Consider the following 7,898-nt stretch of genomic DNA (forward strand, 5'->3'; position numbering starts at 1 on the left):
AAATGTTCTTTCTATCAACAAGAGGATTGTGAACAATTTGAAGTCATATGGGTCGCGACTTGCGAGGTGGAGGTTTGTTGCTATGCAGATAAAGACTATACCAACCCAGAATTTTACCGCCTAGGAAATTTGTGTGACCGGACCTTCTCAAATAGTAATTGAGTACACCTGGGCTAGTTGATCTGGACATTTCTGACAAGTTATAAATAACTCTAAGGTATGCAATGACTGACATGACAAGAGGAACTGATGATACTCTACCCAATTTCGAAACTGCACCTTGCATTGCACCCTAGGGGGACCGCCCCACAGTTTGGGAAACTGTTCTAAGGGACCGAATTCGAGAGAGAAAAACAATTGCTTTTCTTCCAAATGAATCTACCACACCCATCAATAGAGCTTTTTCTTGATCAGATACATATTGATTCAGTGGGAGAGATTGGACTTGGACTTCAAATAGTCAAAATCAAGTTTACTATGACTTCAAGAAAGTTAATCATCATACTGGAAAATACAATTAAATAGTAATTGAGTTGTTTAAACATAATGGGAAATTCATACGGTAACGGGAACAGCAAACATCTGTAGATTAACAAAAAAGTAGTAACATCGATCTGTAGACCCTACCTGTAAACACCAACACACCGAGTGTCAGAAATCCATAAAGTCCTTTCKCCATATTTATTTTATCCAGCAAATATATCCCAATGTRGACCGTCACCTTGAAAACGTCMAACTACGGTAATCGAAACTAAAAGCAGCAGCGCACACAAACGCTTTCCCACACGAGAACACATCCATCTGTCCATCCGTGGGTTGCCATGTTAGGCCCAATTGCTAGCCAAATCACATTTAAAAAACCCTCCCCACAACACCTGAGAGGAGTTGCCACATTTAGTCAAAAAAAGCCTTTTCCATAACGTCATCGAACGAATTAAGAATMAATATCAACGTAACTTGTAATGATGTWTGGAGCTAAATTCGGTTTTCCATCAAAACAATAKTTATTGCGAGCTAACTTGACTAAAATGAATTTAAATATGGTGCAAGAMAAATTATAATTAGCCCTCATTAAACTCGCCAGATATTTTTTTAGCATTGGATGTTAATTTAACTTGTTTGACTGCTATGATTAAGCAATAAGGCCTGGGGAGGTGTGGTACCATATATGGCCAATATACCATGGCTAAAAGCTACAACGCAGAGTGGCTGGATACCACAAACCCGCAGAGGTGCCTTATTGATATTATAAATTGGTTAACAACATAATTAGAACAGTAAAAAGTATTTTTTTTGTCATAACTGTGGTATATGGTCTGATATACCACAGCTTTCAGTCAATCAGCATTCAGGGTTCAAACCACACACTTAAAAAATGAATGTTGGGCAATTTTCTGGCATTTGTGACTTTATTATGTGCCAGATGTTAAGACTATAAACAGTTATAAATGGCCTATTTGCGAGATTGACTTGTCATTTCAATAGGCACAGGCTAAGCCTACTGACTAAAATCTGGGTTCATGACTGTAATGAAACTCTGCCATGGTTTGGTTAACTAGATGCAGGTAGCCTATAGCCCCTGATTGAACTACATCTTATTTGAAATAGCCTAAAGTAACCTAGGCGAGATGTAGGCAAGATGTAAAATGAACGATTTAGCAGTTTGCTTTGTTCAAATTGACAGACTAATTTATTCAACATGAGTAGCGAGGCGATTTTGAGGTAAGAAGTGTTTCTGTTGCCCTGTTGGAACAGGCTAGTAAGATTGGGGTCGTAATTTCAAACACGGAATCAAATATTAATAATATGGATATGAACTTTATAGGCCTATGCTTGTCATTCAGTGTTTTATTTAGTTTTACCTGTAGCCTAATCTGACGGACTGTTACCTTCAATCTAATGCATTCTAATAACAGCTGATCGGCAATTGGATAGAACTGTGACCATGATCACAATTGATAACTTCCAATTTCATTAACTAAACATGGCCATTAAGAATTGCACAAGGTTAAAACAACAATAAACTGAAGGTATAGGCTATTTATTAAAACCGGTTGCCAGATCCAGGAAGGCTACACAAGTGGCACAAGTTGATTTGCAATGACTCCAGTGATTTAGTCATTGTATCAAATGCTAGGCTTTCAGTAGCCTACATAGACATAGACATTAATAGGCTACATGATGGCCAACAGATACAAATGTAGGATATCATTTCCACATTTAATGTCAGTTTCATTATGGTCTTTTTCCCTTAACTGTAGCAAGCGAGGGAGTTCCATAACTTCCATTTAAATTTCCACTGAGCATGTGTAAAATACTTCGCTTACTAAGGTTTTAGATAAGCAAAGTGGACATTAGAATACAGTTTAAACAACTTAGCAAATTTGTCTAWTGCGCTCTAGACCAACTAAAGTTGTTTTACTGTGGTTTGTTGCTGTTATTACTTGATGCGCATCAGTTCTAGCYTGTTAATGTTTTATAGAAAAAGGTTTGGAAATTGAACTCCATAATGACAATCTAAATAGCCTACCTACAACTGCTAGAAATTCAATTTCAATTCCATTTCCATTCAATTTCAATTTACGGGCTTTATTGGCATGGGAAACATATGTTAACATTGCCAAAGCAAGTGAAGTAGATAATAAACAAAAGTGAAATAAACAATCAACCAAATTACCAGTAACATCACACTCACAGAAGTTCCAAAAAATAAAACATTTCAAATGTCATGTATGTCTATATACAGTGTTGTAACGATGTGCAAATAGTTAAAGTCAAAAGGGAAAATATATAAACATAAATATGGTTGTATTTACAAGGTGTTTGTTCTCACTGGTTGCCCTTTTCTTGTGGCAACAGGTCACTCACGTGACTTAGCTGTCCACTGAAGCGCCCAGTCTCAAACACACACAACTCTCTCTGGCCCTCCCCTCCTACCATTCACTCACTCACTCACTAACAGCTGCCTCACTGCCTGATAGTCACAGGTCACAGTGAATTAGGCTACATTTTCACGCGACATCGTTTTCAATAGCCCAATTGTACGAAAAAGCGAACATGGCAACCCTGAATCACCGCCCTCATACTGGTGCTAGCATGCCAGATACTGCTAAGTATAACAGCCAATCCAGTAGGGCTGGAAACATGGTGAGCTTCGATGGTCAATAGCAACGCGATGTCGCGGCGACAAAGTTCAATAGTTCAACTTTCCCAGATAATGTTATACAGACTTTCCACAATTTTGGTCCGCCCTGTTCACGCTCCTCGCCCTGCCACTTCCTTCATTGAAATGAATGGGTTCCGTTGTTTAATCGATGACGTACTTTCCAAGCGGCGTCGCAAGAACTGTTGTGCAAGATCAGAATGATGACCGGCTGTTTTGAAATCCTGTAGATTCCTCATATGACACGTACAATAAAAATAAAGTTATGCAATACACAACATCTTATGAGATAGATTATTTGAATTAGCAATTAGTGCTGTTCAGGTCTCTTCTATAATTCATTAGGGCTAAGGCTATGATTGTTTTTCGAAACGAAAAGCCTATTTAAATATTTGATATATTTTTCACAAGTTACATTTTAAATACTCAGAGCATATAAATTGATCTGCAGGGGCGCACAAAATTCACCCAAAAAATCTGTAGTGTGAGTATCCTAGGCTATTGGGGCTATAAAAAGCCATAGGGCCGCAATTACATTTTGTGACACAGTCTAAACAAATATTAAAAATATATAAATATTACATCTGAAAAGGACATTTCGACGTTTTTTAGATAAACCTTTTTTTAGAGCAATCTTAACACATTTTGCTCAATTGTTTTTTCAGTCATTTTCACAATAACACATACAAGTGGCGATTTTATCATGTACATCTTGGGAGGAAAGGGATGGATGCACAGCAAAGCCACACCAACACAACACAAACATACATTAATTGCACTATAACTATAACAGTGGCAAAAGGTGCCAACAAACTGTTCCTTCATAAAGCTGTCCCAACAGCAGAGTCCCAACAGCAGTCCCAACACCTTACCATGCTAACTGTTTTCAGCAGAGCCTTGTCTGGCACGAAACAGCTCGTTCAGCCTCATTTACTGCCTTTTAAAAAACATAGCTGATATGGCTGACTTGCTTAAACAATGTGGTTTCTACGACAATTGAATGTACAAACTAGCATAAGGGACGACAAGCGGATAAGAGAAATCGTATTTCGATTAGACATTAATGATTTCTTAGTGACAGTATACATATCCTCTGGCATCCTACATAATTTATGAAGCAGCATAAGACTTTTTGGACTCACATGTTGTGATGTGCTTGAACAGGAAAGTGGCGCAGAGGTCCTTCTGGGCAAATTTGTCATCAAAGAAAAGATGCAATTCGAGTTGAATGACGTTCAAAACATATTTTCCCCAGTTTGAGCTGTTTCTTCCCTACTTCCCAGTTGCAATGCTTGCAGTTAGCCACTGTCACCGATTCCTTACAAACCACTCATTGTGTCACGATCGCCATGGGAAAAAGTGGACCAAAGCGCAGCATTGTGAGCGTACATACTTATTTATTAACGGTGTCTCCAACAAAATTATAAACATACTAACGAAACGTGAAGCCAACGTAGTGCTCACAGGCAACTAAAACATGGACAACTACCCACAAATACAGGTGGGAAAAAGGCTACCTAAGTATGGTTCTCAATCAGAGACAACGATAGACAGCTGTCCCTGATTGAGAACCACACCTGGCCCAACACATAGAAATACACAATCATAGAACATAGAACATAGAATGCCCACCCAAATCACACCCTGACCYAACCAAAATAGAGACATAAAACGCTCTCTACGGTCTGGGCGTGACACATTGTTGAATTTGCGATCTCCAAATTGTTGAGTAATGTTTATGTCGAATGGTCGATGAGCACTGATACGTTTTATCTATATTTTCTATTCATATGACAAGGATTAAAAAGGATTTGACAGTGGACTTGATTCATGATGACTACTAGCTAAAATTGTGAAAGTAAGTGTCACGAACGTCGTAGAGAGGAGACCAAGGCACAGCGTGATTAATATACATCTTCCCTTTAAATAAATAAGAAGACTGAACAAACTATACAAAATAACAAAAACGAACGTGAACGCTAAATGACACGAGTGCAGACATGTAACATCATATAGACAATAACCCACAAAACCAAAATGGAAATGGCAACCTAAATAGGATCCCCAGAGACAACGATAAACAGCTGTCTCTGATTGGGAACCAATCCAGGCCACCATAGACCTACATTACCTAGACAATACCAAAACCCCATAGATATACAAAAAACCCTAGACAAGACAAAAACACCGAAACCACCCTCGTCACACCCTGACCTAACCAAAATAATAAAGAAAACAAAGATAACTAAGGTCAGGGRGTGACAGTACCCCCACCCCCCCCAAAGGTGCGGACTTCCGGCCGCAAACCTAAACCTATATGGGAGGGTCTGGGTGGGCATCTAACCTCGGTGGCAGCTCCGGTTCTGGACGCCGCCCCCCTTCTTTACACTGAGTCCGCTTTTGTAGCACAGACCCGTGGATCATCGTCGGAGGATCTGGACTGCGGATCCTCGCCGTAGGCCCCGGGCTGGGGACCCTCGCTGCGTGGATCAACGCCGGATGTTTTGGACTGGGGACCGTTGCTGGAGGCTCCGGACTGGAGGGCGTCGCTGGAGGCTCCGGACTGGAGGGCGTCGCTGGAGGCTCTGGTCTGGAGGGCGTCGCTGGAGGCTCCGGACTGGAGGGCGTCGCTGGAGGCTCCGGTCTGGAGGGCGCCGGTCTGGAGGGCGTCGCTCCGTACTGGCAGCCTTTGTTGGAGGCTTCGTGCCATGACTCCTCACATGAGGCTTCGTGCCATGGATCATCACTGGAGGCTTCTTGCCATGGATCCTTACTGGAGGCTTCTTGCCATGGATCCTCACTGGAGGCTTCGTGCCATGGATCATCACTGGAGGCTTCGTGCCATGGATCATCACTGGAGGCCCCGGGCTGGGGACACGCACCTCAGGGCGAGTGCGAGGAGTAGGAACAGGGCGTACTGGACCCTGGAGGCGCACTGGAGGCCTAGTGCCGGAACTGTTGGTACCGGGCTGGGGACACGCACCTCAGGGCGAGTGCGGGGAGGAGGAACAGGGCGTACTGGACCCTGGAGGCGCACTGGAGGCCTGGTGCGTGGTGCCGGAACTGGTGGTACCGGGCTGGGGACACGCACCTCAGGGCGAGTGCGAGGAGCAGGAACAGGGCGTACTGGACCCTGGAGGCGCACTGGAGGCCTGGTGCCGGAACTGGTGGTACTGGGCTGAGGACACGCACTTCAGGGCAAGTGCGGGGAGGAGGAACAGGATACACTGGACTGTGGAGACGCATTGGAGATCCAGAACATAGAGCTGGCTCAATATGTCCTGGCTGGATGCCCATTCTAGCCCGGCAAACGCGAGGAGCTGGAATAGAGTGCACCAGGCTAAGAATGCGAACTGGAGACACCGTGCGCATCTCTGCATAACACGGTGCCTGACCAGTTACACGCTCCCCACGGTAAGCACGAGGAGTTGGCTCAGGTCTCCTACCTGACTCAGCCAATCTCCTCGTGTGCCTCCCCCCCAAAAAATTATTGGGGCTGCCTCTCGGGCTTCCGTGCAAGCCGTGTTTCCTCATCTAGTCGCCATTCCTCTATTCTCCGGCACTTCTCCTCGTAGTATCGCCTTTCTGCTTTCGCTGCCTCTATCTCTTCTTCAGAAAGACGATACTCCCCCGGCTGTGTCCAGGGTCCTGCTCCATCTAATATCTCCTCCCAGGTCCATTTTCCCATTATGCGCTGTTCCTCTTTTTCACGCTGCTTGGTCCTTGTTTGGTGGGTTATTCTGTCACGAACGTCGTAGAAAGGAGACCAAGGCGCAACGTGATTAATATACATCTTCCCTTTTAATAAATAAGAAGACTGAACAAACTATACAAAATAACAAAAACGACCGTGAACGCTAAATGACACGAGTGCAGACATGCAACATCACATAGACAATAACCCACAAAACCAAAATGGAAATGGCAACCTAAATAGGATCCCCAATCAGAGACAACGATAAACAGCTGTCTCTGACTGGGAACAAATCCCGGCCACCATAGACCTACATTACCTYGACAATACCAAAACCCCATAGATATACAAAAACCCCTAGACAAGACAAAAACACCCATACCACCATCGTCACACCCTGACCTAACCAAAAATAATAAAGAAAACAAAGATAACTAAGGTCAGGGCGCGACAATAAGATGTTAACATTATCAGTCCAGTCAAAGCTACTGTACATATAACGTGATTTGACATAATTTCTGTGGCCAATGACCTTGAGCCTTCTTGGAAGGGCACTTGTAATACAAGCTCTATGGCAGGACCCAAAGGGCTGAAATGTTGGATGTCTACCCTTACTAAGGACTAAAGCTTGGCGATTGCGTAAGGTCCCCATGAGTGACAGAACATTGAGCCAATCACAGCGCAATGCTCCTATTTTCTGCTGCTGACCATGTTTATATGTGGCTTTATTAATTAACTCAATTATATGTATTATTTTTACATTGTTTGTAAACTGATATGTGACACGTATTAATGCCAAAATAACATGCAAAACAAGAAAGCCCCCCCCCCCAATTTATTTTAATATATATATATAAAAAAAAAAAGTATAGTTTTTTTGCTAAAAATGTGGGTCTCAAAAAAGCCCCACCTGCCCTGAATGGCGGGCCGCCACTGAATACAACAACAATTAGCATAAAAAAACTCTATATTTTAATGATAACTCAAAGCAATATTATACAAAAGGTTTCTTAACACAGGAGTATTGACATGAGAGGACTG

This window comes from Salvelinus sp. IW2-2015, unplaced genomic scaffold (genome assembly GCF_002910315.2).
Source record: "Salvelinus sp. IW2-2015 unplaced genomic scaffold, ASM291031v2 Un_scaffold1372, whole genome shotgun sequence".
NCBI lineage: Eukaryota > Metazoa > Chordata > Actinopteri > Salmoniformes > Salmonidae > Salvelinus > Salvelinus sp. IW2-2015.